This window comes from Hevea brasiliensis, chromosome 4 (genome assembly GCF_030052815.1).
Source record: "Hevea brasiliensis isolate MT/VB/25A 57/8 chromosome 4, ASM3005281v1, whole genome shotgun sequence".
In the NCBI taxonomy this organism is placed as follows: Eukaryota; Viridiplantae; Streptophyta; class Magnoliopsida; order Malpighiales; family Euphorbiaceae; genus Hevea; species Hevea brasiliensis.
In genome coordinates, this window is record NC_079496.1 from 27284273 (window position 1) to 27308354 (window position 24082).

At 37.8% G+C, this 24082-nt stretch overlaps 1 pseudogene; it reads right to left on the minus strand.

Moving 5' to 3' along the window:
* Nucleotides 1-1887: 1887 nt before the first annotated feature.
* The window catches only part of LOC110642638 (protein FAR1-RELATED SEQUENCE 5-like), a 51786-nt pseudogene continuing 29591 nt past the window's right edge, over nt 1888-24082 (minus strand).

The window sequence follows — 24082 nt, forward strand, 5'->3', positions numbered from 1 at the left end:
AATTACTGCTATTATTGTAATGTGAATTAGTAACTGTAATTTTATTTGTATATTCTGTACTGGATAAATTTATGTACTTAGTTGGCAAATTATGTAAAATAATAAAATGTAAGAATTTTGATATATGAGTTAAGTATCTGATCATGATGATTCTTATTGAGATTGAGTATGAAAAATTTTGAGACTGATTCTGAGTTGTGAATTTGAGTATATATTGAAATTGTTTTTGGCAGGTTCAGAAGAACTGTTAGTCCAAATTACTACCAGCACTCTGCTGGATTATCATTGAAATTTTTGAATTTTCCAAATTAGTCAGATTTTGATAAAAGTAAAAATAGCCTAAACCTCAGATAAAGTTTTTGAACAAGTAAATCTAGAACTATAATGAAATCAGATAAGATCAGGTGCTCTGGCACGCCGTGTAGCACGCCTTGCTCGGCTACACTGTAAACGGGTGAGGGGTGTTACATGCTGAAACTCGATCCTTATATATGGATAAGTTAGAGTGAGTACAGCTTTAAGTTGATCTCGTTGGCCTCCGCATTTGGATTATTAAGCGAAAGTCCCGCTTGAGTTGACATCGCTGATAGGTATTAGATTAAGAGAGTTGTATAGGGGATTAGCTCCCATATATATATATATATTGATGTGATACACTAGGTGTGTAAGTAGCTTCAAATTAACTTCTCGTACGAATATCGGGTGAATTAATTGTTTTATGTGTTGGATGTGTATTTCATAGTAGGATTGCACTAATTTTATATAATTATAGAAATTACTTTTATAATTAATCTAAACTCTCTGAGTCAAATACACATTTCTGTTCAAATATTTTTTCCTAGGTTACAGGAGGAGCGAGTTTATTTCTTCAAGTGTAACCTACATTTTTCCTCCGCAGGTTTTGCTTCTTAGTTTAACAGTTTCTTGTATCTATTTTTTTTTTTTATTTGTTTAATAACTAAAACTCCACTGTGACATTGAGCTATGCATTATGGTATTAATTAATGAAAAACTATTATGATATTAAATAGTTTGTACATGATGGTATCAGGGTTGAGCTCGGCTCCCCTAGCTTTGATTTCTGATGGTTATCGGGTTGGGTTGACCCAAATAAAAATATAATATTTTATTTTATTTTTGCAAGTTAGGCCTTAATTTTGGCCCTAGTTATGGGTTTGGGAATAGTGAAGCTTACTGTGGGTCTCGAGGGCTTTATACCAATCCAAGTCCTAGTGCTGGTTCGGCCCATGGAATCAGATCGTGACACTGATACTATTTTAAGAAATGAATTGGACCCAATTTATTCCAAAAGTTAGCTCAAATGAGAGAAGTAGGAGTGCAAAACTTTATAAGGGCACGCTACCCTATTCCAAACTAATATGGGATATTAACATAATTCAAGCTTCTCTTGGATGTACCTTTGCTATATAATAAAGAAGTCAAAATATCTCCTTTTGCAACATGGCAACAATGTATCAACAAACCCATTGCTATCATGGTGGACTCTTTCCTGTTGTGGTTTTAGTTTGATGCAAGATTCTCTTTTAATTTTTTATCATGAAACTTAGCAACCATTTTATCATCAGTGAGGCATTATACTGGACTTCTTTCCTCCAGGATACGAGGAATCAACATATAAATGTGCATGCAAGAGAAGAAATTAGGATTCATCATGTTTCCTATTATGGCATTATAACAAGTTTGAAAGAAAATTCTACAGAAATGTTTTAGACAGGAGGTTATCTGTATAAGAGGAACATTAATAGCAATATTTCACAAAATCTACACTACCCAAAAGGTCAATAGGGCTTAGAGAATAGTGATCAAATTGACTTGGAAATTAATTTTAGGAAAGAACAAACCACATTATGAAACTGCATTGCACTTTTAGATATTGTCTTTCATACTAATCTTTATATTTTGCACTTTAATTGACAATTGTATCTTATGGTCTTCTATGCCTTTTAAGACTAAAAGTATGTTAGCCCGATAAACTTCACACTTTTGATTTGCATACTCCAGCTCATTATTAAGTTCTTGTATCTTCTTATCCATATTGTCCTGCAAAGTTATAAATGAAAAGATGAGTTTAAAAAATGTGCCTTGGAAGCTCATGATACATGTAACCAGAAGCCACATTGTCATACCAGACATGAGGAACATAAAAATGCATTGAAGTCTATCAAACTTCTTTGTTTTTTCAAGGAAAATGCATATCAATTGTCAGTAAAATGATATTTGTACCAAATTTAAGAAAGAGAAATCTTAAGAAACATGTCATCAATATCGAAATATTATAGAAAAATGAGTTTAGGATGGATTGCTTTTGGGTGAATTACCAATTAGAAAACTAACCAAATGTCAAATTATGAAAGTTAAGATTTGTTGTCCCATGGGAATGAAATAAAAGGGATCTTCCAACACATTGCTAGCAAGTATACGAGGTTATTCTGTAACATCCCTAACTTCTAAACTCTGAATAGTACCATTTTCAGTCAGTGAATAGTACTATTCAAAGCCAGTCTAAGGACTAAAAATAGAATGAAAACAAATAGAGATAAGTAGTATAAAAATTAAAGTGACCATCGGGTTATGGACTTAATCGGTATTACCGAAAAAGATTGACTATAACCCGATGAAGGGCATTTTGGTCAATTCACTCTCAGAGTTGGTTTTTGATCTAAATGTCAATTAAAATGAGGGAGATTAAAATATTGAAAATGAATTAAAAGTATGAAAGTTGTATGGAAAATTAAAAAGGGACATAGAAGGCAATAATTAAATTGTTATAATTATAATATTATAATTAATATTTATTTAAAATGACTGAATGGATATGATAAACAAAAAGACAAATGACATAAATGCATGATTATCATCTTCTTCTTCCCTTAAAGCTTGGCTAAACCTCTCTTCTATTTTCCTTCCACCATTTTCTTTCATTTCAAGCTTCAATTTCTTACTTTTCTCTTCATATTTTCCATAACCACCAATATTAAAACTTGTTAATTGACCTAGCTAGAGTGATTGGAAGCAAAAGAATTGAAAAATATTGAAGTTTGGCAAAAGGAAGAATTGGTCAAGTGAGGTTAGTGCTTAAACTTGACTTTCTCCTTCTTTAATTCTTGATACCAAGTTTAAATAAGTTGAAATTGCAAATAAAATGAAAGAAATCATGCATGAAGAGGGGTATGAAATTTGGGGCAGCTTGAAGGAGTTTGGGGATTTGATGATTTGATGAATTAGAACATGCCAATTAGTGTTCTTTAATGTGTTTACATGATTTATATGTTGATTTGCATATGGTAGCATGAAATTGTGATTATGAAGTTAGGGTTTTGAACAAATTTGGGGATTTGATGCTATGATGCTCAATTGATGTGTTTGAGGTCAAATATTGACCAATTGATGTGTGTTGGTTGAGATTTGAAGTTGGTTATTGAGTTGAATTGAAAAATTGGAAGTGTGACCTTTGTGTAGGAATTCTGGACCTCTGAGTCCAGTGGATTTATATGGCTATAAGTTGAGCTACATTGCTCCAATTGGTGTGAGGCCAATTGGAGATTAAACCTAAGACATTATGCTAGAAATATCATGAAGGAAGCTTGCCTAGAAACTAACCATAAGTTGGTCTAAATTAGGCTTGAATCAGGAATGACACATTCTGGACCAGTAGAAATGATCATATGAATAGTGTTTGGTAAATTAAGCAGAACTTACTGTAGAATACTCCACTTGACCTGATTCTTGAACCTATGGAAACCTGAGACATAGAGCACATTTCATATGGAGAACCCAGAGCCAAATTATGACCCTAACTCAACTAAATTACTGGACAAATTTGATCTAGAAACCTACCCTAAATTCTGGACTATACCTGAAATCCTGACCATCTAGGTACCCAATCAGTTTTGGCAAAAATGCCATAACTTGAGTTACAAAACTGAAAATACAGTGATTCCAAAGCCAAAATGTTTATAACGCATAGAACTATAACTTTTGTGTTTTGACCAGAACCCAGATTGTGACACCCCTTACCCGTCTACAGCATAGCCGAACAAGATATGCCACACAGTGTACCGGAACATCATATTTTATCTCAATTATTTGTATCCTTCCTTAATTTGTTTCTTTATGGTTATGAAATGCAATGTGAAATTTGACTCATTTAAGTCATTTATTGAAATTATAAATTCATTTGAGGTTCCGAAAATTTTATAGAAAATCCGACAGAGTACCGGCTAAAAATAGAGAAAACAATTCTTTGGAACCTATGAAAAACACTTCCAATACATTTTCAATCATTCTCAAACTCCATTATATCAACATAATCTCAATATTTCTCAACCATTTCTCATAAATTCTTCTATTTATCATTCATTCATTTTACATGATAATCATGTACAAATCAAAAATAAATACTACATTTTCATTTATAAACACAAATTACAAATATTTGCATTAATATTAAAATATATTACATGAGTTTCAACTATACATGATAAAATAAAAGTTTAATTACAAAATACAAATAGTACAAAATACCAAAATGGGACCTAGTGTCCTACCAATGCACTGAAGTCTGTGAGGTGACACAGATACTATGTAGATCTGTATACAAGTCTCACCTAGTTTGTGATTTGTTGGGCTCTCTGGCCAAATCTTCAGTACCTACTCATTGCAAAAGCGGCGCGCTAAGCATAAAGCTTAGTGGTGCCAATAATACAAGAAAATATAATATGCAAATAAAAGTAAAAATTACCTAGTTATTGTGCTTATAAGAAATAAATAATTACTAACTTATTATTTAGTCGAAGGCTAATTACATCTTATGATATTAACTCTTTCTAGCATTTTCTTAATTGTTTTCTTAATGATTTTGAGTCTCTTTTTATTGTAATCATTCTTGTTCTTTATCTTGATATTTAATTTCTGTACTTTCTTTAATAATCAATTCAATTAAATTTATACTTTTCCATGCCCAAGTAACCTATACAAATTGACCGGACTGGATAAATGGGTAAACTAGCACTAGGTACCAGGTACCTTGGGTCGTCACACCATTGGTCACAATGTGTCTCCCGGTGTGCAGACAGAATGGCTAATAAGCCATAAAAGTAATAAGGCATAAAGGCAAGTATAACATCATAATCAGTATAGCCATAAGCTATCATATCACAGAATGGCATGAAGCCATATGCAATACTGCTATCAGAACCCTATTGGCATGCCAACTTATCCAAACCAATCAATCTAGGCCTACTAGGGCATATTACAAAGTTATTTCTTGAATATTTGTACTTAACATGTAAGGTTACTATTTATTTGGTCATTTAAGTCAAAATATTGACTTTCACATATGTAATAGTTACACAAGTTTATATCACATAGATTTACCACATTTTGGTTCCTAAAAATGTTTGCATTAGTTGTCTATCCATACTTCTAACCAATGAAAAATAAATTAGAAATTTCAATTTTGGGTGCTAGAGTTCACTGTTCCATTAGGTCATTCTACAATGAGAATTTGGCCAAATGTTCTTCATCAAAGTTGTTCCTTATTGTGTCTAGTTACATTTCACTTTTGAATCACCCCATTTGGAGTTTTCTAGCTCAAGTTATTTCTATTTCACCATAATTGGTCGGATTGCCTTTACCCAGAATTTCTGAGCAATTTTTGGTTCTGCCAGATTTGGCATTTCAATTTTGGCTAGCAATTTCATTTAGTTAAGTCCAGAATTTGACTTTGTGTTCTACATAAAAGTTGTTCTAATTTGCCTAAGCTTTCTATTGATATAAATTTCAGATCAATTGGACCTTTCTACATTGAGTTATGACCAAATGAATGAACACTGTTCATTTGATCATTTTGCCCAAGCAGAATTGGTGCTACCCGGATTTGGTCAATTTTTAGAGCATCCTAAGTTTGTTTTCTAGACAGGTTTCCTTCATCAAAGTTGTGCCATTATGTTTCTAATTTCATGTCCAATTGTCCTTGCACTAATTGAACCTACACAACTCAAGTTAAAGCTGTCCAACCTTGCTAGACTCACACCCACCCCTGCAGGTCACTCAAGGCAGCACTTCTAACTTCAATTCCCATGGCACAATTCACTTCATTTCCTGCTCAAACACAACTAAATGGTCACTAATTGACCATTAGAACTTTCTTTCACCACTATATGAGCAAAATCATAAATTTATTGCCCAAACCCTAATCCTAAATTTTCAATTTTCCTACTCATGCATAACACTTGGACTTCAACCTCTAATCCATACACACTCCTCAAACACCATCATTAAACCAATTTAATTCAGTTTAAATCATCAAAATCATCACTCACTTAAAGCTGCCAAAATTCATGGTTGGTTATACATACATATTTTCTTTTATTCTTCAACAAATTGAACTCAATTTAGCTTTCTAAACAAAAGATAGGAAGGAAGGAAAGAAGTATATGCACTAACCTTGTTTGATGGAATTTCTAAGCTTCTAAAACTCTTTCTTTTCTCTTCCTTTTTGCTGCCTCAAGCTTGCTCTAGTTGCAAGGACGAATTTTAGTGAAGCAAGCTAGTGGTTTTATGGTGAAATGGAGAGGGAAATGGAGCTTTGGTTGAGAATCAATGAAGGGAGAGAGAAGTGAGGTTTCGGCTGGCTATTTGAGGAAGAAGGAGCAAATTGTTTTCTTCAATTTTTCTACCCACTTTATGCTTTTAATTAAGTTTATAGATAGGTGTCACAATATGATTGGGCGGGGACATTTTAGTAACATCATGCGATGTCATATTTTTAAATTTCCTTCATTTTCTTTCCTTTTCTTTTCTACTCATTGTCGCAAGGGGTTTTGCGGTCGCCTGGACGAACCCTCACCGAAGTGGGAAAGAGTGAGGAGTCGCCACTTTAATTTTGAGGGAAATTAAAGAAAACCATTTGTGAAAATGAATTAGAATGAAACCACTTCAAAAACAGAGATTCTAGGTTCGGGGTCCGTAAACGGGTGGGGAAGGTGTTAGGCACCCCACCTCGTCCCTCAATGAGGGTAAGCAGATTTAACTTCAAGTTCTTTATAAACAAAAATTAATAGTTAGGAGGTTCGAACGGAGATGTTAATCCTCTTGGTAAAAGGGAATATTTGATTTTTCACTAATTTGGGTTTCCCAGATACATAAATAAATGAGACAATCCTTAGTGAGTTACTGTAGCGTATCAGTTTTGTTTAAGGGGTTATTTTGCATATTTGTTAGAATTCGATTTGAGAATCGGATAAGAACTCTCCTCCGATCTCTTTTAGATTAAAATTTCGATTGGAGATCGGATAAGAACTCTCCTCCGATCTCTTTTAGGTTAAAATTAGAAATTTTTTTGGATTGAGAATCGGATAAGAACTCTCCTCCGATCTCTTTTAAATATTTGTTAAAATTTTGGTTGAGAATCCGATAAGAACTCTCCTCCGATCTCTTTTAGGTTAAAATTAGATTTTTTTTTTTTTGGATTGAGAATCGGATAAGAACTCTCCTCCGATCTCTTTTAAATATTTATTAAAATTTTGGATTGAGAATCAGATAAGAACTCTCCTCCGATCTCTTTTAAATATTTGTTAAAATTTTGGTTGAGAATCGGATAAGAACTCTCCTCCGATCTCTTTTAAATATTTGTTAAAATTTTGGTTGAGAATCGGATAAGAACTCTCCTCCGATCTCTTTTAAATATTTGTTAAAATTTTGGTTGAGAATCGGATAAGAACTCTCCTCCGATCTCTTTTAAATATTTGTTAAAATTTTGGTTGAGAATCGGATAAGAACTCTTCTCCGATCTCTTTTAAATATTTGCTAAAATTTTGGTTGAGAATCGGATAAGAACTCTCCTCCGATCTCTTTTACTTGAATGAGAGTCGGATAAGGATTTTTCCGACCTCTTAAAATCTGATTACAGCTAAGCATCATAAGAGCCTAAGACTAAGGGTTCTGGCATCCACGCGAATGAGGCTTCTTTTAACTCATTGGTACCCCATGACCGAACAGGGGGTACAGACCGAATTTCACCGACCTCCTATGTAGTCGCCTTAACAGCACCTTTTAGCAAGTAATACACGATCTGTCCCATTTACTTATCTAAGGTTCGGTTTTACTCCGCCTTGTGACGTCTTGCCCAATCATCTTTCATGTTATTCTAGTGATTCGACCTTACTATTTTCCTGACTTATTATTCAGACCTTTTATTATTTTAAAGAGACTCTCAAGATACAATTACCTACATTTTATCCAACCACTTATACGCTACTCGAGATTAGAACACTTGCATTTAGAAGTAACAAAGATTAACAAAAAGAATGGATTGATCAACAAAGAAGTAAACTCAAGAATAACCTTCTCCGCGTTTTTTAACGCAATATAAACTTGGTGAAAATTACATACATAAAAAAAAACAAAGGAAATACGTAAAATCAAAACGAGCACTTGATAAAGCAGCGATATGAGCACTCACCTGTAGGGAGCCGAATCTATTGAACTAACTACAGAATCACAAAACGTAATAGGACTGCGGGTTGATAGCCTGAGGGCTAAGGTTTGCCTTGAAATGAAGGATGTTTCTCTAAAATGCGGTCAAGTCAAAATAATAATCGAGTTTGAATGAAGTTGAGCTTGGACAATAAGAGTGGAAATAAAGATAACTAAGAACTGAAAGTGAGAGTGTCACAGGATAATGAACGAACTGAAAATGGAGAGTTTCAGTATTCAAAAATCCCTTTGCAAGAAAACACTTCAGAAAACTGGTTTCAAAAGTTTTTCTTATGAAAGCTTAAAAATAGCAGAGTAACGAACTGAATTAAGTTTCAGAGTTCTTCCGCTATAGTCACCACCCCTTTTTTTTCGTCCTCTTTAAACAGTTTTCATGCAGGCATTTATAGGGACCGGGTGCTCCCCATGAAGGGTCAGGATTTATTTTGAGGGAGATGGAAGGTTTGGATTTTGAAAGACATGATCTGACGTTTGGGAATTAAAGAGAATCAGAATGAACAGCTGAGATCCTTTTAAGAAATTTTTGTCCTTTTTCTCTTCTAATCTGACGGCTCAAATTTTCTTGTTCGGGGCGATTCAAGGTCTGGGAATAAAAGGCGCTGGTCTTGTCGTCTTCTTCTTTGATCCAAGGGCCCCGGGCTCGTCCTTACAAGTAAGATCAACGGTGGAGATTGGGATGCATAGCGCTGTCATGACATACTCTGGCACCTGTCAGTAATGTGGGCGATTCTGAGGCATGTGGTGGAGATTTTGTCTGCAACGCTTTAACTACCTCGGCTCTGATTATGACGACAATTAGCGGCAATTGTCTTATTCCCTTTGTTTTCCTACCTCCCTTCCCTTCCGATCTTTCTAACACGATCCTTTTCCGATCTCTCATGCCGGGCTCCCCTCTTCTGACCTCTCCTACTCCGGTCTTCCCCTTTATCCGGTCCGATTCAGTCAGAGCATTTATATCCTTCGATTCCCGAGACATCCGCTTTGTTTTCTGCTTGCAATAAATGCTCAGACTTTCTCTATATATACCCCCGATGGGAAATCCTCCCGCATTTCATTTTCCCCTCTTTCCTTCTCACATTTTCCTGTTCTAACTGCTCTGGCTATAATCCCGGCCATAATAGTTTCTTTTGATCTTTTTCCGATTGTCCTCTTTATTCCTCGACTGAAAATTTACGATCCTGGTGATCGGAGAATTATGATAACCTCATTTGATGACAGTGAGAAAACCATACTAATTTGCCGACCTGGATCGAGGACCTCGATCGTGTCGATCTCGAATCGTTTGACCGATATAGTCGGCGAACTGATTTCAGGTGAGAAGACTGCTAATATTCCCCTTAACATCGGTGATTGCCCCTTGAAGTTCATTTGGCTCCTCACCACATTGGGTGTCCCGACTACAACTCGGTTCTGGTCGATGACAGTGGAGATGACTCTCCATCCTCATGAGAGTCATAATCACCCCATCTGAGCTATACATCTATCCGCTATCTATGGCCGGACAAATCTTTTGATTCAGCCACGATACTAGGCTTTGACATAGGCCTTTATTAGATAGGATGTTCCACCGATATCTAAAGATCGCCCCTATGATGTAATCAGACCTTTAATGTAATTCAATCTCTAGAGATCACCCAAATGATGTAATCTGACTTTTAATGTAATCCGATCTCTAGAGATCGCCCAAATGATGTAATCGGAATTTTTCGGAAATAAAATTTTATTTTGACAGCTATCATTTTTATTATTATTGTATTGACTATTTTCCGATCTCTGATGTGTTTATCCGATCTGGTTCCTGACTGAACAGCCCTTAATCGATCGGCACTTCCAAACATCCGCCTCAATTCACTGATCTATAACTAGCCGATCTCTCCTTATTATGGAATTTCTGGAATATTCATGAGATGTGTCAGAAAAAAAGCTGGCGAATCCCACTAACCGATGCACCGCTTGGAACAGTGTGAGCATTAAATGCTCAGAAGGGTATAAATAGGGGATGGGTCAGAAAGCTGCTTCCCTCCGATCTCAACTTTCGTCCGCCCAAAACTACATATCTAAAATTGAGGGGTGGATGAAATTCTATGAGGATAAGCTGGCCGAACAAGCCCATGTTCTTGAAGAGGTTCGGGCGCTCCGAGCCGCTGATGTCGCTCGCCTCACTGAGGAGCTTAAAGCAAAAGAAGAAGAGGCAGTGACGAGGGAGGCCAGTGCTTATGTGAACGCTCATGGGGATCTCTTGGCCGAGCTCAAGAAGTGATATCCCGAGGAGGACTTCTCTTGGATGGTAGATCTGGCTCCTCAGGACGAAGGTGAGGATAGTGAGGAGGAGGCTGAAGGTGAGAGAGGGAGCGACCAAAATGTAGATCACCCCCAGCCGAATGACCTGTATAAATTTTAATATGAAATGAAATGAAATTCCCTTTTTGTTCAATGATTGGATGTGATCGGAAAGTCTCTAAATTGCATAAGCACTTGATTGTCTGAGCATATTAGAACAACATCTAAAAGTGATTATTAATCTAAGTGTAAGAGATCAGAAAACACAATAAGCATGAGATCGGCTGGGAACCAACGCTAAACGGGACTTTATTAAAATTGGAAATTTGACTTGAATACTTAAGATCGGAATCATCATTAAACCGGATTGGAACCTTAACTTTATTATTCCCAAACTTTTAAATAAGAGATCGGCAATAAGACTGATGGCACAAAGGCCTAATGTTGGTTCAATCTCTTTTGATAAGAAAGATCGGAAATATAATTGACTGATCAAGGGACTTGACAATTGGTTTGAGAGATCGGTGAGGCTTTAATTGATATGGAGACATAGTATTGGTTAGATTCCTTTTGAGGAGAGATTGGAAATGTGGTTATTTGGCAAAGGGAGACTCAGTGTTAGGGATCGGTTTCAAAGTTTATTGATTTCAGGGATCGGCCAAAATATTGTGTCGACAGCTGCCCCTCTTTACATAATTCCTACTGGAAAAAATTTCCGTGTAGGGATTATGTAAAGATTTAGATCCATATTTTGGACGATTAAAATTTGAAATTTGAAATTAAAGTCAGGAAACTAAAACCCACTTGGGTCGGCACCCTGAGGTTGGTAACAGGAAATTAAAATGCTAGAAAAATTAAAATCAACTTAGATCAAGGAACCAGAGGTTGATTGACAGGAAATTTAAATGCAAGAAAATTAAAATCAACTTAGATCAAGGAACCAGAGGTTGATTAATAGGAAATTTAAATGCAAGAAAATTAAAATCAACTTAGATCAAGGAACCAGAGGTTGATTGACAGGAAATTTAGATGCAGGAAAATTAAAATCAACTTAGATCAAGGAACCAGAGGTTGATTGACAGGAAATTTAAAAGCAGGAAAATTAAAATCAACTTAGATCAAGGAACCAGAGGTTGATTGACAGGAAATTTAAATGCAGGAAAATTAAAATCAACTTAGATCAAGGAACCAGAGATTGATTGACAGGAAATTTAAATGCAGGAAAATTTAAATCAACTTAGATCAAGGAACCAGAGGTTGATTGACGGGAAATTTAAATGCAGGAAAATCAAAATCAACTTAGATCAAGGAACCAGAGGTTGATTAGCAGGAAACTTAAATGCAAGAAAATTAAAATCAACTTAGATCAAGGAACCAGAGGTTGATTGACGGGAAATTTAAATGCAGGAAAATTAAAATCAACTTCGATTAAGGAACCAGAGGTTGATTGACAGGAAATTTAAATGCAGGAAAATCAAAATTAACTTAGATCAAGGAACCAGAGGTTGATTAGCAGGAAATTTAAATGCAAGAAAATTAAAATCAACTTAGATCAAGGAACCAGAGGTTGATTAGCAGGAAATTTAAATGCAAGAAAATTAAAATCAACTTAGATCAAGGAACCAGAGGTTGATTAACAGGAAATTTAAATGCAAGAAAATTAAAATCAACTTAGATCAAGGAACCAGAGGTTGATTGACAGGAAATTTAAAAGAAGAAAAATTAAAATCAACTTACAAAGTAAGTCTAATCTCGACACGAGAAGTTCCTCCACGACAAAGTGTACTTAACAGGATCCCGAAGGCCAATGATTAATGGAGGACGAGTTACAAGACTTGACCTATGACCTTATTTCTTCGAATGCCCCTTTTCTGTTCTTGACTTTCTTCTCATTTTGATAAAAGCGCCCTTGCAGGTTTTCACTTTCCTTTTGCCCATTTGACTAGAAGAGCCCTTCCAGGTTTTCACCTCTAGTTTTTTTTTTTTTTTTTTTTTAGGCCATTCCCTGCAAATCTCATAGTAAAGTATGTGAGGTTATCTATTTTCAAATCCTAATCTTATGGCAAAATCTTAACTGATTAATAGCGCAGAGAAAATAGCATTAGAGTGTGAGTATAAAGATAAAGCAAAAAAGACAAATTGAAACGTGAAGAAGATAGATTGGAGAGAAAGGATGACTTTATTAAGGCTTTAAGAAGCAAAGATACAGTTTTAAAGAAAAAAGGGTACAAGGATAGATCTCACATATTCCTTGTAGTTAGCTTTGAAGTCCCTTAACTGCCCTTATTTCAAGTACTCTAGAGCCTCATGCCATGATGGTTTATTTTCATCCTCGATTTCATGTCCCCTTCCTTATTTCTCCCTTTTGGTTCTTGGGATGCCCTTTCGGGTTTTCACCCCTAGATTTTTTTTTTTTTTTTTTTTTTGCTCGCTCTTTCAGGACTCCCTTTCGGGTTTTCGTCCCTCACTCATTTTACAGAAAGCACCCTTCCAGGGTTTTTGCCTTCTTTCGCACAAGGAGCGCCCTTTCGGGTTTTCACCCCTAGAAATTTTTTTTTTTTTTTTTTAGGCATAGTATCTCTTGACGGTGTTTGTATTCACAGGTCTTGGAAATTCTTCACCGTCCATGTGGGTCAAGATCAAGGCCCCGCCAGAAAAATGCCTTTTTAACCACATAGGGTCCCTCGTAGGTTGGTGACCATTTACCTTGGAGATCGTTTTGATTCGGAAGCACTTTCTTCAGGACTAGGTCCCCTGGTTGAAATTCACGTGGGCGAACACCTTTGTTAAATACCCTGGCCATTCTTCTTTGGTATAACTGCCCGTGACATGCCGCCGCTAGCCTCTTCTCATCTAGCAAGTTTAATTGGTCCAACCTTGACTGGATCCATTCTGACTCATCAATCCCTGATTCCTTCAGAATTCTTAGGGAAGGAATTTCTACTTCAATAGGTAGTACAGCTTCTATCCCGTAAACCAGTGAGTATGGGGTTGCCCCAGTTGATGTCCTTACAGAAGTCCGGTATGCATGAAGGGCGTAGGGAAGTATATCATGCCAATCCTTATAAGTGACTGTCATTTTCCGAATTATTCTCTTGAGATTTTTATTTGCGGCTTCCACTGCTCCATTCATCTGGGGACGGTATGGTGAGGAATTGAGATGTCGGATTTTGTATTGATCACATAATTTCTGAATCTTCGGACCATTCAAATTCCTGGCGTTGTCAGTGACGATTTCATTGGGGAGGCCGTGCCCGTAGATGATATTATTTATGAGGAATTTGAGAAATGTGTTCTGTGTAATGTGGGCATATGATGTCACTTCGACCCATTTAGAAAAATAATCGATAGCTGCCAAGATAAATCTATGCCCGTTTGATGCCTTAAGGTTAATGGGGCCAATCACATCGATGCCCACATTGCGAAAGCCCATGGTGAAACGAGGTTGAACAATTGGTGAGGCGGAACGTTTATTGGATCTGCGTAGATTTGACACTTATGGCACTTTCGGAAATACTCAACGCAATCCTTTTCCATGGCAGTCCAAAAATATCCTCGTCTCATGATTTGCTTAGCCATCATATGCCCATTGGCATGGGTTGCATAGTTTCCCTCATGAGTCTTGAAAAGGATTCTTTTTGCCTCTTTTGCATCCACACATCTCAACAATTCACCGTTGGAGCTCCTTTTGTATAGAATTTCTCCACTGGGGAAGTATCCCAATGCTAATCTCTGAATCATCATCTTTTCATTTTTGCTCGTCCCCGAGGGGAATTCTCTGGTTCTAATGTAAAACAAGATGTCATGATACCAAGGTTTACCATCAGGTTCTTCTTCGATCATGAAGCAGTAAGCCGGCTCACTCCTTGCTTTAATCTTTAATACCTGAGTCGTCTGCCCTTCTTCCATTTGAGCCATAACAGCCAGGGTGGCTAAGGCGTCTGCAAATTGATTCTTGTCTCGACTAAGGTGAGTGAAAGAGATTTCTTCGAACTTCTTAATCAACTCCAATAAGTACTTCTGATATGGGATTAGCTTCGGATCCTTAGTTTGCCATTCTCCCTTGACTTGATAAATGATCAGGGCTGAGTCTCCATATACCTCCAACTTCCTGACTTTCATTTCGATGGCAGCCTGTAATCCCATCACACAAGCTTCGTATTCTGCGATGTTGTTGGTGCAGTCAAATCTCAACTTGATAGCTATCGGAAAATGTTTTCCATCCGGGGATACCAATACAGCTCCGATTCCACTATCGGACAAATTGATAGCTCCGTCGAAATACATTTCCCATCCATCAGCTGGCTCTTCTTCTTCGCAGTCTACTTCGTTAATATGCTCATTAGGGAACTCAAAATCCAAAGCTTCATAATCCTGGATAGGGTTTTCTGCTAGGAGATCAGCGATCACGCTACCTTTGACTGCTTTTCGGGTCATATAGACAATGTCATATTGGGAGAGTATGACCTGCCATTTGGCTATCCTTCCTGGCACGAATGGGCTTTCGAATACATACTTAATAGGATCCATCCTGGAAATGAGCCATGTCTTATGATTCAACATGTAGTGTTTGAGGCAATTTGCTGTCCAGGCTAACGCGCAACAAGTTTTCTCTAAGAAAGAGTACCTTGACTCACAATCATTGAATTTTTTGCTCAGGTAATAAATAGCCCTCTCCTTTCGGCCGGTATCATCATGTTGCCCAAAAACACATCCCATTGAGCTTTGTTGGACTACCATATACAGAATCAGCGGCCTTTCTGCCACCGCCGGAACCAATACTGGTGGGTTGGACAGGTATTGCTTGATTTTCTCGAAAGCCTCTTGACAAACTGAATCCCATTGAGTGGTTTTGTTCTTTCGGAGTAGTCTAAAAATAGGCTCAGCTTTAGCGGTGAGATTGGAAATAAACCTTGATATGTAGTTTAACTTCCCTAAGAAACTGCGCACCTCCCTTTCTGTTTTTGGGGATGGCATCTCTTGAATGGCTTGAACTTTGTTCGGATCAACTTCTATTCCTTTCTCGCTCACTATGAATCCCAACAATTTCCCAGATCTAGCTCCGAATATGCATTTGGCAGGGTTCAGTTTCAGGTGATATTTCCTGAGTCTCTCGAATACTTTCCTCATCACCTGCACATGGCTCTCTTCTCCCCTGGATTTGATGATCATATCATCCACGTACACCTCCACTTCTTTGTGCATCATATCATGGAATAATGTGACCATAGCGCGTTGGTAGGTGGCGCCAGCATTCTTTAACCCGAAAGGCATGACCCGATAACAAAATACCCCCCATTGAGTGATAAAAGCAGTTTTCTCCTTGTCTTCCTCATCCATTGGGATTTGATTGTATCCTAATACCCCATCGATACACGAACACCTGCCCAATCACGCAACATTGTCTACTAACACATCAATGTGAGGGAGAGGGAAATCATCTTTCAAGCTTGCTTTATTAAGATCCCTGTAATCAACGCACACCCTGACTCTCCCATCCTTCTTCATTACTGGGACAACGTTAGCTATCCATTGGGGATATTTAACTATTTCCAGAAACCCAGCATCATACTGTTTCTTGACCTCATTCATTCTTCTTAATTTCTGCTTTACCGGGATTGTCCCCAGAATTAAGGGAATTTTGTGCATCACTATATGAGGGTCCAAACCAATCATATCATCATAGCTCCAAGCAAATACGTCTAGGAATTCTTTGAGCAAACTGATCATATCTTCTAATTCTTCACTCTCCATAACCTTAAGTTCCCTTTTCACTTCTTCCGTGCCTAAGTTTACGGTGCACGTTTCGTCCCCACAAGGCACTAGAGAAGGTTCATCTCTTTCATCTCTTTCTTCTGTGAGTTCCACCTCAGAATCACTTGAAGTAATGGCAGTTACGGGGATTTCAAAATTAACCAGAGGAATTTCTGAGTCTATTGAATTATTAGGTGTTAATTGATGAATGGTCCTGAAGAAATGAAAATGGAATATATTATAAGAATGGATTTCAAAAAGGAAAGAAGAAGAGAATTGGATATAACATGCGCTATTAATTCATTAATATTTATGACATAAGAAAAGGGTCCATTTATAGTATTACACTTGCCACCATGGATAAAATGATCAAGTGTAGATAACCAAAGGTACTTTACTCGAAATTGAGTACAGAGATGTTCTCTGCTGTCCAGTTGTCTAGTTCTTGCTCTTCAGCCATTGGCGAGACTAGAGCTTCATACAAGGAATCAAGATGGATGACATCAATGGATGGTTCTAGAGGAGACTCTTTGCTTTCATCCCCAGGTTCTATCATATTCACGCCATTGCCTGTACCATGAGTGGGCAATGGGTTTGAGTTAACATTGGGGAGAGAACCATTCCCTTCAATCTTCAACCACCCATTTCTGATTAGGGCGTGCACCCTTCCCCTGAGTGCCCCGCAGTTATCGGTTGAATGCCCTTGTGCCCCTCCATGATACTCGCACTGGGCAGTGGCATCATACCACCTGGGGTATGGCGACTGAATTGGGTCAAGGGGAATCGGCACTAGTTGGTTTATACCGATGAGGTATCAGTACATTTCGTTGAGTGGGAGGGGGAGAGGTGGATCAGGGTTTCTTTGGGGTCTTGTGTTATTTTCGGGTGGTCTGGGTTGAGTGGTTTGTGGAGGAGGTTTGGGCTGGTAAGTTATCGGTGGTGGATACTGTGGGCGTGGGTGAGGATAATTTGGGAAAGGGGGTGGAATGTTTGCAATGGTTTGGCCATGAGGGGGAGGATATGGCCGGTAATTATTTTGAGGAAGTGGGGAGTGATTGTTCTGCCGAGTGATGGAATGCACATCACCCTCCTTCTTTTTACCAAAATTGGCATTTTTCTTTGCAGGGTTCTCAGTCAACTCTGTAACACCCTCCCCGTAGCAACTCCGTACATTCTACTGTTTCGGTGACCAGTGTCGGTCCGGACAGCTAGAACGTCCGGAAAAATATTTAAACTAAAGTCGGGAATCATAATTAACTCAAATATTAATAAGAAAAATTTAGTAAAAATTTTTGAAATAAAATACAACCAAGTTAAACGAGCTGGTGCCCTAGCGATGGGTAACCAGAGGGAAGTTGCGGTTCTCGCAACGAGGAGTCCTAGACTCGGGAAAAAAATTATAAAATAATTTTTGGGACTCCAGAGAAGGGTTATTGGGGTTCCCATGGCATTAGAATGCCAAGAAAATACCTAGAAAAATTTTTCAATCGGTACAGACAATTTTGACCCGTTAAGCCAAACGGAGGGCATTTTGGTCATTTCGCCTTCAGAGGCGATTTTTGGCCGACTTGTCCAGTTGAGTAAATAATTATTATGATCTAAAATATGAATAAATATTGTTAAAAATTAAATTGAAAATGAGTAGAAAAGAAAAGAAAAGAAAATGAAATAAAAGTCATATTTATGACATGAGCATGATGCAATTAAAATATCTTCACCCAACCAAATTTTGACACATCATTATAAACTACTTAAACATGAATAAAAGGAGATAAAAATTGGAAAAAGTGGACAGCCATCTTCATCTTTGGGCTGCAGAAACGTTGAGAGAGAGAGAGAGAAGAAAAAAACTCCATGAAAGCTCTTGTTCAAAGCTTGATTTTCCCTAAGCTCTCCACCCCAAAACCCTAAACTTCCTTCACAAAAAATTATCCCTAAACCTTGAGGAAGCATAAGGCAGCAGAAATTTGAGGAAATTTTGAAGTTGGGCAAGTCCAAGTTAGGTCACAAGTGAGGTTAGTGCTTATTTATGCAAGTATTCCTTTTATTTCATGTTAGGAACTTGAAATTGATATGAAATGGTAAATTAAATGGACTAAATTCATGTGTATGTATACCATGAATTTTTGGCAGCCCTAAGGAAGGAATGAATTAGATTGTTTTGATGGACTTAGAGTGAACTAGAGAGTATGTTTTAAGGTATATATATATATGTAAGGAATGAAAGTGATTAATTAAGGTATGTTGTGAACATTTATAGTGGGAATTAGGGTTTTGAGGAGTGAAATTTTGATTTGGCTTATGAAATTGTTAAAGAACATTCTAATGGTCAATTAGTGACCATTTGAGGTAAGTTAATCATAAATTGAAGTGTACTAGAGTGTTACAAACCAAAGTGGTAGGCTGCCTAGTGACAGCAGCAGGGAGGCTGTGAGTCCAGCCCACTTAGACAGCCATAACTTTGGCTGTGTAGGTCCAATTGGTGTTTGGCCAATTGGACATGAAACTAGACTTATAATGGCACATTTTTGCTGAAGAAACCATGTCCAAAAGATCAAAGCAAGAGGACCAAAACTTGGCCCCAATCCGGATACCCTGCAAACAGCCCCTGCAGAATGACTAAATGAACAGTAACTGTTCATTTGGCCATAACTCACTGTAGATTTGGTCAATTGACCTGAAATTTTTACAGCAACAAGTTAAGACATATACAAACAACTTTCATGAAGAAACCTATCCCAAATTATGACCAGAACCTAACCCAAATGGCAGTCACAATCACTGTTCAAACCTGCAACTCTGCAGATTTTGATTTGAGCAGTAATGTTTGGATGGCTATAACTCTCTCTAGAAAACTCGGATTTAGGCGATTCTTGAGCCGATGGAAACCTAAGGCATAGTAGAACATTTCATATGAAGAAAGTTAGACCAAATTATGAACTTAACTTGGTCAAATTACTGACCACACTTGGACCAAAATCTGCCAAAACCCAAAAGTGCGGCATGAGCGATTGCGTGAGCGATAAACTTATTTTGGCCATAACTTGAGCTACAAAACTCCAAATGGAGTGATTCAAAAAAAGAAATTCAACTAGACAAAATAAGGAACATTTTCTATGAAGGAAGTTTTGTCAAATTCCAACAGTAGATCGACCAATAGAACAGTGCAACTTCGGAGCACCAAAACCAAAAATTGGCAATTTTGCCAAAATGACCTAAGCTTTGAGAAAGTGACCAAAACCAACAAGTTTTAAATGCAAAATGTGGTACATTGGGAGTGTTAAAACCAATGCACCTATGATCTATGCAAAAGTCAACTTTTTGTTGACTATTGAAGTGAATAGTGACATAAAAACTTGAAATTCAAAAATTGAAGAATTCAAAAGTATCAAATGCCCTAGTAGGCCTAATGTGATTGGTTTGGATAGGTTGGCATGCCAATAGGGTTACGATAGCGATCTGCGTATGATGTATGGCTTCATTGCCATTACGTGATGTGATAGCCTATGGCTATCCGATTATGATGTTTTACTTGGCTTTATGCCTTATTGCTTATATGGCTTATTAGCCATTCTGTTTGCACACCGGAGACACATTGTGACCGATGGTGTGACGGCCGAGTACAGTACCCGGTGCTAGTTTACCCGTTTATCGATCGATCGTCCAAAGATAGGTTACTTGGGCATGGAAAAGTATAAGCGTAATTGAACTGATTGTTAAAGAAAATACGAAAATTAAATATCGAAATGATTACGATAGAATACAAAGAAACTCAAGATCATGAAGAAAATAAATAAACAAAATGCATGAAGAAGATAATATCATAAAACGTAATTAGCCCTCGACTAAACATTAAGTTGGTAATTATTCAGTTCTTATGAACACAATGGCTAAGAAATTATGATTTTTATTTGCATATTATTTCTTTCTATTTTATTATTTGCACCACTAAGCTTTATGCTTAGCGCGTCGCTTTGCAACGCGTGAGTGCTGAAGATCTTGATCGAGAGCCGATAGACCACAGTTGGGTAAGTCCATCCTGCTGATTCTGCATAGTGTCCGTGTCACCTCACAGACTCTGATTGCATTGGTAGGACACTAGGTGTCATTTTGGTATTTTGTAATTGATCTTATTTTCTCATGTGTAAATGAACTTATGAAATGTAATTTGATGCTCATGTAAATAATGAGAATTGTGTTTGTAAATGAAAAAGTGAATGTTTATCCGTGATATATATATGATTATCACATGAAATGAATGATTGAGAAATGAATGTGAACTGAAAAATATTGAGATTTTGATAAATGGAGTTGAGATGAATGAATAAGAATATAGGAAGTGTTTTTCCACAGTTAGAAGAACGGTTTTCTCCATTTTTAGCCGGTACTCTGCCGGATTTTCTTTAAAATTTTCGGAACCTCAAATAAATTACAATTTCAGTAAATGAATTATATTTCACAAATTATTTTCAAAACTATGATAAAAATGAATTAAGATAAAATAGAGTGCTCGCACCTTGAGTGGCATAACTTGCTCGGCTGCCATTGTAGTCGGGTAAGTGTCACATTTAGTGGTATCAGAGCACGGTTTAGGCGTTTCTGGGCCTAGATTGAGTCCATACCATGCATTGCATTTGTAAGAGTCGAGGTGACACTAATGCAGATCTGTTTATCTTTCTTATTTTGAATAGGATATTGACCCTTCATCTCAGAGAGCAGTCGAGGAGGAAGTGGAGAGTCATGCTCCACCGGCCGGTGAGGCGGGGGCATGAGAGAATCTGCTCCGCCCGGCTCAAGCGAGCACCTTTCGGCCTCCACGAGCCATGTTTGACAAATGGCCGATTTCTTTAGACAAATGGCGGGGTAATGCCGGCACCACCACCACCACCGGCTCCACGGTAAATCACATCCGGAAAGGCTAAGAAAGTTTGGAGCGGTGGATTTCTATGGCAAGAGAGAAGATGACTCATTGCGGTAGAAAATTGGTTGAACAGAATGGGCAGAGTCTTAAAACAACTCCACTACACCCCAGAGCAGAACTTAGAAGCTGCTGTATCCTTGTTACAAGACGATGCCTACGAATGGTGGGACACTGTGTCGATGAAGTGCGACGGAAGTCTGTAACTTGGGACTTCTTTCTTTCGTAATTTAAGAAGAAATATGTGGGTAATGTATACCTAGAAGAGAGAAGAAGAGAGTTTATTAACTTTGGCGAGACGGTTGTCGGTGGCGAATATGAGAAGAATTCGTAAGATTGAGCCGCTATGGAAGGGAGATAGTCCCTAATGAAGCGAAAGGTGCAAGAGATTTGAAGAGGGACTAAATGACAACATCAAGATCCAACTCACTGCCTTGGGAATCACAGAATTTACCAAGCTAGTGGAAGCTGCAATAAAGGTTGAAAAGGTAAGAATCAGTGAGCAGACCAGAAGGGAGAGACAGCAGAAAAGGGGCCCAGGACAGTCAAGTATACCAACTGATAGTAAGAAGTTTAAGGGTTCTAGTTCACAAGATCAGACACAGGGCCACAGAGGCCAGATTGGAATATCTATAGCTAGTTCCCCGGGCACAATAACAAGGGGATCAACCCCAAAGCCTGAATGTATGTATTGCGGTAGAAGACACAGAGGAGTGTCATCGTTAAGCGGAGAGTGTTTCAAATGTGGGGCTACGGATCATTTCATAAGAGATTGCCCTCAGAGGAGTGGTTCAATAGCTCCGGTACAAGTTGATAGACCTTCCCCTATAGTTCAAAGGGGTAAAAGATCGGGTAGAGCAGAAACGGCTGACATTACACAGAAGATTGTTTCTGAGACAGTTGAAAAGCCCGAAGTCAGGGTGGCACCACAAGTATATGCTATGGAAGCTCAGGAAGAGCCCAACCCAGACACTGATGAGGTGATACAAGGAAGTGAAGAAACAAGGAGGTAGCAACTCCTCGATTACTTAAGTCAGGTAAATTTCGAGGACGAAATTTAAATTAGAGGGGAAGAGTTGTAACACCCTCCCCGTAGCAACTCCGTACATTCTACTGTTCTGGTGACCGGTGTCGGTCCGGATAGCTAGAACGTCCGGAAAAATATTTAAACTAAAGTCGGGAATCATAATTAACTCAAATATTAATAAGAAAAATTTAGTAAAAATTTTTGAAATAAAATACAACCAAGTTAGGGTGGGGGAGGTAGTGGTAAGTTAGGGTCTGAAGCAGGCTTATTATGGGACATTTCCCTCATTAGTCTCATGAGCTCCGAGACTTGGTCTTTCAATTCGGAAACCTGTCCTTGTAGTTTCTGGACTTGTTCCTGGTCTTCTATTAACCTTCTTGTTCATGATCTTGTTAAGTACACTCGTCTAGGTTGAACTGCGTGTCTGGTTAGGCTTGCTTTGTTTGAAGCAATGTTGATTTTTTGCAGGGAGTAAAAAAGGAAATTTTTCAATGAATTTTGAATTAAAAATTAAAAGGGTCCTGGTGTGGACAAAGGATACGGTGGCATCTGAGAGCCAAGAGTGAAATCTGCAGAAGAATATTTGCTTCACTTTTATCATGGCATCATTCAATAGTTTGACAGTGAATGACTGGATTGAATGCACATTTGTGGTACTTGTCCATATAGCACATTCAATTTTTCGCATAACCCTAGCAAGGGGGTTCCTACGGGAGTCATACTATTCATTCACAATTTTGCTAAACCATGGCCCGAACCGCCTCATAGGTTCAACAATGTTCTGGTCTAAGAACTTCTTCTGCCGACTGACTCGAGGATGCCGTGCTAAAAATGATGCTTATCCTTTTACAGACCTTATTTTGGTGATGCCTGCAGGAAAAACTTATTAGCAGGATAAATTCAGGTAATTTTGAATTATACTGTTGGCAGAGTGACACCTACACATTTATCAAAGTAGGAAAGTGTGTAGGTTTTCTTAACAGTATGATTCAAGATTACCCTCAAAAATAAAGACTAAATAAAACACAAACAGAATAGGGTAAGAGTAAGTATACCCCTTTTATCCTAAAATAAGGAGAGTCCTAGTACCGGCTAGGTGCTACCTAATTGGATAGTTCTATCTTATAAGGTAGCTTGCTACGGCTTCCAACTATCGTGAAAGTTTAGCTCAAGGTCTAATCTTCTAAAAGCCACAGGTTCCCAAATTGCCCCTACTGTAAACAGTAGAGCCCCATTCTATCCCCCATGATACAGTCGAGAAAGTTCCACGGGTATCACAGTGAATAGAATGAGTTTCAATTTGAGCAGAAGCCTTCACGGATACTAATGGGGTAAAACCCACGGGTACCGCTACATGACCCCCTCCTACTTTCCTAAAAGGGTAAAAAAGCCCAGGTATAGGGCTGAAGTATGTGAGGACATTATGTGAGTATTCAGTGTGTGAAGGGATACCTTTACCTCTTCCCAATACAGGGGGATTCTTATTTTTCCTTTTTAGACGGAGAATGCTGTAGGATATAAAACAAAAATAAACAAAGCGGTTAGAGGAAATAACAAACATTAATAGATTAAGGTTTTCGAAT